This window comes from Carassius auratus, chromosome 18 (genome assembly GCF_003368295.1).
Source record: "Carassius auratus strain Wakin chromosome 18, ASM336829v1, whole genome shotgun sequence".
NCBI lineage: Eukaryota > Metazoa > Chordata > Actinopteri > Cypriniformes > Cyprinidae > Carassius > Carassius auratus.
This window is the reverse complement of record NC_039260.1, coordinates 24,065,633-24,075,632: the sequence shown is the minus strand read 5'-3', so window position 1 is coordinate 24,075,632 and position 10,000 is coordinate 24,065,633. Positions and strand designations below refer to the sequence as shown.

At 43.7% G+C, this 10,000-nt stretch overlaps 6 non-coding genes across 6 annotated transcripts; 1 reads left to right on the top strand and 5 right to left on the bottom strand.

Moving 5' to 3' along the window:
* Positions 1 to 2,299: 2,299 nt before the first annotated feature.
* On the bottom strand, positions 2,300 to 2,386 carry trnay-gua (transfer RNA tyrosine (anticodon GUA)). The gene is given in 2 exon segments: positions 2,300 to 2,335; positions 2,350 to 2,386. It is a non-coding gene; the product is annotated as a tRNA-Tyr (tRNA).
* A 136-nt stretch (positions 2,387 to 2,522) lies between these two features.
* Positions 2,523 to 2,594, top strand: trnaw-cca (transfer RNA tryptophan (anticodon CCA)). Its single transcript has one exon. It is a non-coding gene; the product is annotated as a tRNA-Trp (tRNA).
* Positions 2,595 to 2,823: 229 nt separating this feature from the next.
* On the bottom strand, positions 2,824 to 2,910 carry trnay-gua (transfer RNA tyrosine (anticodon GUA)). Its single transcript is given in 2 exon segments — positions 2,824 to 2,859; positions 2,874 to 2,910. It is a non-coding gene; the product is annotated as a tRNA-Tyr (tRNA).
* A 435-nt stretch (positions 2,911 to 3,345) lies between these two features.
* trnay-gua (transfer RNA tyrosine (anticodon GUA)) lies at positions 3,346 to 3,432 on the bottom strand. Its single transcript is given in 2 exon segments — positions 3,346 to 3,381; positions 3,396 to 3,432. It is a non-coding gene; the product is annotated as a tRNA-Tyr (tRNA).
* Positions 3,433 to 4,386: 954 nt separating this feature from the next.
* trnay-gua (transfer RNA tyrosine (anticodon GUA)) lies at positions 4,387 to 4,473 on the bottom strand. Its single transcript is given in 2 exon segments — positions 4,387 to 4,422; positions 4,437 to 4,473. It is a non-coding gene; the product is annotated as a tRNA-Tyr (tRNA).
* Positions 4,474 to 5,940: 1,467 nt separating this feature from the next.
* trnay-gua (transfer RNA tyrosine (anticodon GUA)) lies at positions 5,941 to 6,027 on the bottom strand. The gene is given in 2 exon segments: positions 5,941 to 5,976; positions 5,991 to 6,027. It is a non-coding gene; the product is annotated as a tRNA-Tyr (tRNA).
* Between the last annotated feature and the right edge of the window lie 3,973 nt (positions 6,028 to 10,000).

Sequence of the window (10,000 nt, the reverse complement as noted above, 5' to 3'; positions counted from 1 at the left end):
GTAGGCTCCTTATTGGGGTGAATGCATCAACTCCAGAATTGAACCAGCGACCTAAGGATACCCAACAACTCATCAATCAATCACCTTTATTTATATAGTGCTTTAAACAAAATACATTGCGCCAAAGCACTGAACAACATTCATTTGGAAAACAGTGTCTCAATAATGCAAAATGATAGTTAAAGGCAGTTCATCATTGAATTCATTGATGTCATCTCTGTTCAGTTGAAATAGTGTCTGTTTTAATTTGCAATCAAGTCAACGATATCGCTGTAGATGAAGTGACCCCAACTAAGCAAGCCAGAGGCGACAGCGGCAAGGAACCGAAACTCCATCGGTGACAGAATGGAGAAAAAAACCTTGGGAGAAACCAGGCTCAGTTGGGGGGCCAGTTCTCCTCTGACCAGACGAAACCAGTAGTTCAATTCCAGGCTGCAGCAAAGTCAGATTGTGCAGAAGAATCATCTGTTTCCTGTGGTCTTGTCCTGGTGCTCCTCTGAGACAAGGTCTTTACAGGGGATCTGTATCTGGGGCTCTAGTTGTCCTGGTCTCCGCTGTCTTTCAGGGCAGTAGAGGTCCTTTCTAGGTGCTGATCCACCATCTGGTCTGGATACGTACTGGATCCGGGAGACTGCAGTGACCCTCTGATCTGGACACAGACTGGATCTGGTGGCCACGGTGACCTCGGAACAAGAGAGAAACAGACAAATATTAGCGTAGATGCCATTCTTCTAATGATGTAGAAAGTACGGTGTTATGTGAAGTGTTCCGGTTCCAGTTTACCTAATTAATGCAGCCTAAAAATCCTTTAACGGATTTGGATATTAAAAGCATATTAGTATGTTATGTGTATGCCAGGTTAAAGAGATGGGTCTTTAATCTAGATTTAAACTGCAAGAGTGTGTCTGCCTCCCGAACAATGTTAGGTAGGTTATTCCAGAGTTTAGGCGCCAAATAGGAAAAGGATCTGCCACCCGCAGTTGATTTTGATATTCTAGGTATTATCAAATTGCCTGAGTTTTGAGAACGTAGCGGACGTAGAGGAGTATAATGTAAAAGGAGCTCATTCAAATACTGAGGTGCTAAACCATTCAGGGCTTTATAAGTAATAAGCAATATTTTAAAATCTATACGATGTTTGATAGGGAGCCAGTGCAGTGTGGACAGGACCGGGCTAATATGGTCATACTTCCTGGTTCTAGTAAGAACTCTTGCTGCTGCATTTTGGACTAGCTGTAGTTTGTTTACCAAACGTGCAGAACAACCACCCAATAAAGCATTACAGTAGTCTAACCTTGAAGTCATAAATGCATGGATTAACATTTCTGCATTTGACATTGAGAGCATAGGCCGTAATTTAGATATATTTTTGAGATGGAAAAATGCAGTTTTACAAATGCTAGAAACGTGGCTTTCTAAGGAAAGATTGCGATCAAGTAGCACACCTAGGTTCCTAACTGATGACGAAGAATTGACAGAGCAACCATCAAGTCTTAGACAGTGTTCTAGGTTATTACAAGTAGAGTTTTTAGGCCCTATGATTAACACCTCTGTTTTTTCTGAATTTAGCAGTAAGAAATTACTCGTCATCCAATTTTTTATATCGACTATGCATTCCATTAGTTTTTCAAATTGGTGTGTTTCACCGGGCTGCGAGGAAATATAGAGCTGCGTATCATCAGCATAACAGTGAAAGCTAACACCATGTTTCCTGATGATATCTCCCAAGGGTAACATATAAAGCGTGAAGAGTAGTGGCCCTAGAACTGAGCCTTGAGGTACTCCATACTGCACTTGTGATCGATATGATACATCTACAGTCCTTCGCTCTACCAGCTGAGCTATCGAAGGATGGAAAAATTGTAAGGCACGAAAAGGCACGAAAAGTTTCCAAGAAAATCAGACATCCGTACCTCTTGAGGTTATTGGGAAAAGTAGGCTCCTTATTGGGGTGAATGCATCAACGGCCATGCAAAGGAAGCAATAACCTGCTTTGTAAGTCCTTGTGACGCAACGGTAGCGCGTCTGACTCCAGATCAGAAGGTTGCGTGTTCAAATCACGTTGGGGTCAAGCCATCTCTTCTTTACATTAAAAGTATGAAGTCCAACGTCAAGTGTTTTCATCCAGCTTTGTTTTCATAATTATTGAAGCTTGTAAAAAAGAAGCCTCTAATATGACAAACACTCCTTCCACTCTGTAAAGTGATATATTTGGATCTTCACCCATTGGCTTTTTTTAACTGCCAATACGAAGTCTAAAGGAAATGTGAAAATATTTGATCTGAATTTAAAATCACACTCCTTCGAGCCGGAATTGAACCAGCGACCTAAGGATACCCAACAACTCATCTACAGTCCTCCGCTCTACCAGCTGAGCTATCGAAGGATGTAACGCATAAGGCACCAGAAGGTCTCAAGAAATTCAGACATCCGTACCTCTCGAGGTTATTGGGAAAAATAGGCTCCTTTTTCTGGTGAATTCGTCAACGGCAATGCATAGGAAGCAATAATCTGTTTTTTAAGACCTCGTGGCGCAAAGGTAGCGCGTCTGACTCCAGATCAGAAGGTTGCGTGTTCAAATCACGTTGGGGTCAAGCCATCTCTTCTTTATATTAAAAGTATGAAGTCCAACGTCAAGTGTTTTCATCCAGCTTTGTTTTCATAATTATTGAAGCTTGTAAAAAAGAAGCCTCTAATATGACATACACTCCTTCCACCTCTGTAAAGTGATATATTTGGATCTTGACCCATTGGCTTTTTTTAACTGCCAATACGAAATCTAAAGGAAATGTGAAAATATTTGATCTGAATTTAAAATCACACTCCTTCGAGCCGGAATTGAACCAGCGACCTAAGGATAACCAACAACTCATCTACAGTCCTCTGCTCTACCAGCTGAGCTATCAAAGGATGGAAGTGTAAGGCACGAAAAGTTTCCAAGAAAATCAGACATCCGTACCTCTTGAGGTTATTGGGAAAAGTAGGCTCCTTATTGGGGTGAATGCATCAACGGCCATGCAAAGGAAGCAATAACCTGCTTTTTAAGTCCTTGTGACGCAACGGTAGAGCGTCTGACTCCAGATCAGAAGGTTGCGTGTTCAAATCACATTGGGGTCAAGCCATCTCTTCTTTACATTAAAAGTATGAAGTCCAACATCAAGTGTTTTCATCCAGCTTTGTTTTCATAATTATTGAAGCTTGTAAAAAAGAAGCCTCTAATATGACAAACACTCCTTCCACTCTGTAAAGTTATATATTTGGATCTTGACCCATTGGCTTTTTTTAACTGCCAATACGAAGTCTAAAGGAAATGTGAAAATATTTGATCTGAATTTAAAATCACACTCCTTCAAGCCGGAATTGAACCAGCGACCTAAGGATACCCAACAACTCATTTACAGTTCTCCGCTCTACCAGCTGAGCTATCGAAGGATGGAAAATCATGAGGCACCAGAAGTTGTCAAGAAATTCAGACATCCGTACCTCTCGAGGTTATTGGGAAAAATAGGCTCCTTTTTGTGGTGAATGCATCAACAGCCATGCAAAGGAAGCAATAACCTGTTTTTTAAGACCTCGTGGCGCAACGGTAGTGCGTCTGATTCAAGATGAGAAGGCTGCGTTTTCAAATCACGTTGGGGTCAAGCCATCTCTTCTTTACATTAAAAGTATGAAGTCCAACGTCAAGTGTTTACATCCAGCTTTATTTTCATAATTATTGAAGCGTGTAAAAAAGAAGCCTCTAATATTACAAACGCTCCTTCCACTCTGTAAAGTGATATATTTGGATCTTGACCCATTGGCTTTTTTAACTGCCAATACGAATTCTAAAGGAAATGTGAAAATATTTGCTCTGAATTTAAAATCACACTTCTTCGAACAGGAATCGAACCAGCAACCTAAGGATACCCAACAACTCATCTACAGTCCTTCACTCTACCAACTGAGCTATCGAAGGATGCGAAAGTCGTAAGGCACGAAAAGTTGCCAAGAAACTCAGATATCCGTACCTCTTGAGGTTATTGGGAAAAGTAGGCTCCTTATTGGGGCGAATCATCCAGGGCCATGTGAAGGAAGCAACAAGCTATTTTTTAAGACCTCGTGGTGCAACGGTAGTGCGTCTGACTCCAGATCAGAAGGTTCAAATAACGCCGGGGTCAAGCCATCTCTTCTTTACATTAAAAGTATGAATTCCAACCTCAAGTGTTTTCATCCAGCTTTTTTTTTCATAATTATTGGAGCGTGTAAAAAAGAAGCCTCTAATATCACAAACGCTCCTTCCACTCTGTAAAGTGATATATTTGGATCTTGACCCATTGGCTTTTTTTAACTGCCAATACGAAGTCTAAACGAAATGTGAAAATATTTGCTCTGACTTTAAAATCACACTCCTTCGAGCCGGAATTGAACCAGCGACCTAAGGATATCCAACAACTCATCTACAGTCCTCCGCTCTACCAGCTGAGCTATCGAAGGATGTAAAGGTATGAGGCACCAGAAGATCTCAAGATATTCAGACATCGGTACCTCTTGAGGTTATTGGGAAAAATAGGCTCCTTTTTGTGGTGAATGCATCAACGGCCATGTAAAGGAAGCAGTAACCTGTTTATTAAGACCTCGTGGCGCAACGGTAGCACGTCTGACTCCAGATCAGGAGGTTGCGTGTTCAAATCACGTCGGGGTCAAGCCATCTCTTCTTTACATTAAAAGTATGAAGTCCAACGTCAAGTGTTTTCATCCAGCTTTGTTTTCATAATTATCGAAGCATGTAAAAAAGAAGCCTCTAATATTACAAACGCTCCTTCCACTCTGTAAAGTGATATATTTGGATCTTGACCCATTGGCTTTTTTAACTGCCAATACGAAGTCTAAAGGACATGTGAAAATATTTGCTCTGAATTTAAAATCACACTACTTCGAACCGGAATCGAACCAGCGACACCCAACAACTAATCTACAGTCTTTCGCTCTACCAGCTGAGCTATCGAAGCATGGGAAGATCGTAAGGCACAAAAAGTTGCCAAGAAACTCAGACATCCGTACCTCATGAGGTTATTGGGAAAAGTAGGCTCCTTGTCGGGGCGAATCATCAAGGGCCATGTGAAGGAAGCAACAAGCTATTTTTTAATACCTCGTGGCCCAACGGTAGTGCGTCTGACTCCAGATCAGAATGTTGCGTGTTCAAATCACGTCGGGGTCAAGCCATCTCTTCTTTACATTAAAAGTATGAAGTCCAACGTCAAGTGTTTACATCCAGCTTTATTTTCATAATTATTGAAGCGTGTAAAAAAGAAGCCTCTAATATTACAAACGCTCCTTCCACTCTGTAAAGTGATATATTTGGATCTTGACCCATTGGCTTTTTTAACTGCCAATACGAAGTCTAAAGGAAATGTGAAAATATTTGCTCTGAATTTAAAATCACACTCCTTCGAACATGAATCAAACCAGCAACCTAAGGATACCCAACAACTCATCTACAGTCCTTCGCTCTACCAACTGAGCTATCGAAGGATGCGAAAGTCGTAAGGCACGAAAAGTTGCCAAGAAACTCAGACATCCGTACCTCTTGAGGTTATTGGGAAAAGTAGGCTCCTTATTGGGGCGAATCATCAAGGGCCATGTGAAGGAAGCAACAAGCTATTTTTTAAGACCTCGTGGCGCAACGGTAGTGCGTCTGACTCCAGATCAGAAGGTTCAAATCACGCCGGGGTCAAGCCATCTCTTCTTTACATTAAAAGTATGAAGTCCAACATCAAGTGTTTTCATCCAGCTTTGTTTTCATAATTATTGAAGCGTGTAAAAAAGAAGCCTCTAATATGACAAACGCTCCTTACACTCTGTAAGGTGATATATTTGGATCTTGACCCATTGGCTTTTTTAACTGCCAATACGAAGTCTAAAGGAAATTTGAAAACATTCGTTCTGAATTTAAAATTACACTCCTTCGAGCCGGAATTGAACCAGCGACCTAAGGATACCCAACAACTCATCTACAGTCCTCCGCTCTACCAGCTGAGCTATCGAAGGATCGAATAATCGTAAGGCATGAAAAGTTTCCAAGAAATTCAGACATCCGTAGGTAATTGGGAAAAATAGGCTCCTTATTGGGGTGAATGCATCAAGGGCCATGCACAGGAAGCAACATCCTCTTTTATAAGACCTGGTTTGTCAACGGTAGCACGTCTGACTCCAGATCAAAAGGTTGCATGTTCAAATCATGTAGGGGTCAAGCCATCTCTTCTTTACATTAAAAGTACGAAGTCCAACGTCAAGTGTTTTCATCCAGCTTTGTTTTCATAATTATTGAAGCATGTAAAAAAGAAGCCTCTAATATGACAAATGCTGCTTTTGTGAAATTCATGGTTAGAGGCTTCTTGTTTAAACAACATGCTTGACTTCGTACTTTTGATGTCAAGAAAAGACGGCTTTCAAGAGGGTCTTGCTGCAGACTTGAACTTGCACTCTCAGACTTGCATTCTCAGACTTGCACTCTCAGACACTTGCACTTCCGTTAGTGACGTCACTTGCAGTCTTTTTTTTACGTTTTGTTTGAATTTCCCAACATTTTATAACAGTAGCCAGGTGGCGAAGACAAGAAAAAAATAAACTAAATTACAATGTCACTTGCAATCGCTACTTTCACTCCCTGCTACCTGCGACACTTGCAATCGACACAAATCCTGCTTGTTGCCAATGGAGACAAGAAGCTGTGGTGGTGAATAAACGCAACGCGCAAAGTTTCGCGTTAAGCATTTTTCCATATAGAATAAACTGTCTACAACTTGTTTATATCACTGTCTTTGTCCATTAAGCTACATTATGTGTTTTATTTATAATGATTTTCTATAGGAGGAAAACGTTTAATGTACAATTTAACGCACTGCGTTCTGTACTCGTCTGCCTGCCTGTACGGAGCTGATCCTTCTAAAATCACTTAATGCATTTCATAATGCACGTTCATATTTGCTGGTCTGTATATACTTTGAGTCAACAACAAGACATATAGGCTATGCCTACTGAATTGTCTTTATCATCTTAGTCTGTTATTAGGCCACATTAAGTGTTCGCATTGTGTTCATAGCCATCTGCTTGCCTTATTGTACATTAAATAATAACTATATATCGAATTTGGTCTTTTAATTGAACTTAACGTATCCTAATACATTATGCCACATTAAGTGTTTGTTTTTTTCTACAGGAGGAAAACGCTTAACGAAAAACTTTGTGTATAAAAGTAGGCCTACTAATTTAGTTTTAATCATTTAATCACCACCACAGCGTCTTGTCTCCATTGGCAACAAGCATGATTTGTGTTGATTGCAAGGTAGCGGAGAGTGCAAGTAGCGATTGCAAGTGACATTGTAATTTAGATTCTTTTTTCTTGTCTTCACCACCTGGCTACTGTTGTAAAATGTTGAAAGATTCAAACAAAAAGTTATCAATAAATAGAAAAAATAATAATAATAATAAAGACTGCAAGTGACGTCGCTAGCGGAAGCACAAGTGTCTGGGAGTGCAAGTCTGAGAATGCAAGTCTGAGAATGCAAGTCTGAGAGTGCAAGTGCAAGTCTGCAGCCAGACCCTTCTCACGGCTTTACCCCAACATGTTTTGAATACACAACCTTCTGATCTAGAGTTAGACACACACCTCAATGATGGGCAGCGGAATCAGCGGGCTGGGGGGAGGGGTGCTTGGAGACATCCGTTGACAGGTGGGACAGGCCTGACAGAAGCGTTTGACTTCGGCATACAGGCCTGGCCAGTGGAAGCGGTCGCGTATGCGCTGGAAGGTGTTCTGGGCCCCCAGGTTGCAAGCCATGGGATGGGCATGTGCCAGCTCGATCACCGCTTCTGTCTTGGTCCGCAGGACTGCCAGCAAGGTTTTTTCCTCACCCCTTTGCTGCGCAACACAGTAAAGCAGGCCGTTTTTCACCTCGAAGTGAGACGTTGCATGTTGTGCTCCTTCCCATCGGCGATCCTCACTTGGGCCCAGCAGTGTTTGAGGCGGTCATCCTCGTGCAGCTCCCTGTCGAAGGCCCCAGCCCCAGTCACCTGCTGGAAGAGGTCATAGTAGAGGTTAGGGTTATGATTGGATGACTCACCCTCTCTGGGGCTGGCCGAGGCCAGCAGCACGGGGCGCCGTCGGGGCTTCTTGGTCATCCGACACTTGTTGAGGCAAACAGGTGGTCAAATCCCTGCCGAGGAGGACCGGAACTGGCAGATCCTTGACGATCCTGACTTCTACCAGCCAGGCGCCAGGGGGCGCGGTGATAGTGACGTGCCGCGCAGGTACTTACCTGGTATCGCCTTGGATGCTGGTGATGGGCAGTCTGGCTTTGGGTTTGGGTTGTGGAGGAAGGACAGTTGGTAGGACGAGGGTGATCGCGCTGCCAGAATCGAGGAGGGTGAGGACCGGTTGGCCATTTATCTTCACTTCCTCCTGTGGGGCCTGTTTCGGAGTTTCCTCGTGTATGGCACAGCCTGCCAGCCAAGCCAGTCCAGGGGAGTGGGGAGCTTCGGTGGGCATGGGCTCATGCTGTGGCCCGAGAACCGCCAGCCTCCTTACTGGTCACTGGGTGCCTTCCAGCGTGCATAGCTCCTGGACCACCCTTCGTGGAAAGGGCAGCGCTCACTCCCCAGCCTCCCGGTGTTGGGTGGCCTCCGCCAGCTCGATGGCCTCCACCAGCTCATTGACATTGGTGGGGTTCCACATGCCGGCTGCCTGCCAGAGAGGGTGTGGAAGGGACTGTAGAAGGCGGTCCACTACTACGTGGTCCGCTACCTGGTGTAAGGTGGGGCAAGTAGCCAGTGTCGGGTGAGGCGTGAGAGGTCAGTGATTTGCGCACGGGCCGGCCGCCGTGGGTTGTAGGACCAGTCGTGGAAGAGTTGGCCGGCGCTAATGGGCGACAGTCCAACCCGCCCCAAGATTTCCTTCTTCAACTCATCATATGAACCGCTCCGCTCGGGGGTAAGCATAAAGTATGCCCATTACGCTTCTCTCGTCAGCAACGGCACCACGATGCGCGCCCACTCATCCATGGGTCACGCTTCCCGTGCAGCGATCATCTCGAACATTTGGAGGAATGTCTCGACGTCATCATGCACCGTCATCTTGGGGATGAGCTGTGTAGCCTGGGCTTTGGGGTCAGGTAGTTCGTGGGGCAGCGGCCATGCGGAGGGTAGTGAGCTCACGTTCCATTTCACCTTGTCGGGAGGCCATGTGCTCCATGATCTGTTGCTGGCGGATGCTCACCTCGGTGAGGTGCTTGAGCAGATCTTCCATCTTCGGGGGAGGGGAGCCACTTGGGGAAACAGGAAGGGGACGTGAGCCAAACAACCACAAAAAATAAAATCGTCCGTAGCAAGCCAAGTGAGGTGACAGTGAATGTGGTGGGATCCTGATCTGTAACTTCTTAACTGCAATGCCGCATTCTCCCCCAGTGTGATGGAGTGAAGAAGTACACACGCTGCTACCATGTTCCGTACACTTTTCACTATTCACGGCATGTAAGCAACCACTCCTCTGTTGTTGGAAGACAGACGAGCATGTTTATGTGCTCATTCTCAGGGGGAATACCTATCATACAGTCCACAGTTTGATTGATATCTTTAGGACTTATAGTTTTGAGAAAAGTGGAGAAAAAAGCACCTCCGCAAGCGTATGGAAGATGATAGGGGTTAAACGGTGTTCCGTACAGGCTTATAATGGTGTTTCTGTACAGCACTCATAACTTGATTTTATCGTTGAAAATTGACATTTAACTGATCAAATCTGAACTGTTTATTTATTTTAACAGCAAGAAAACATAATTTTAATTAATATGAAAGATGAGTACCTTTTTATTTGATGAAAATACAAGTTAATTGCTGCTTTAATAAAGGGCACGCACGAGTTAGCCATGATTGTGTCGTGATATTAATTATGGCATGTGAGTTAAGCATGAACCATGTGAAAGGTTAGTGAACATAATTTGCATATCTTTCTGAAGACAAGAAGGGC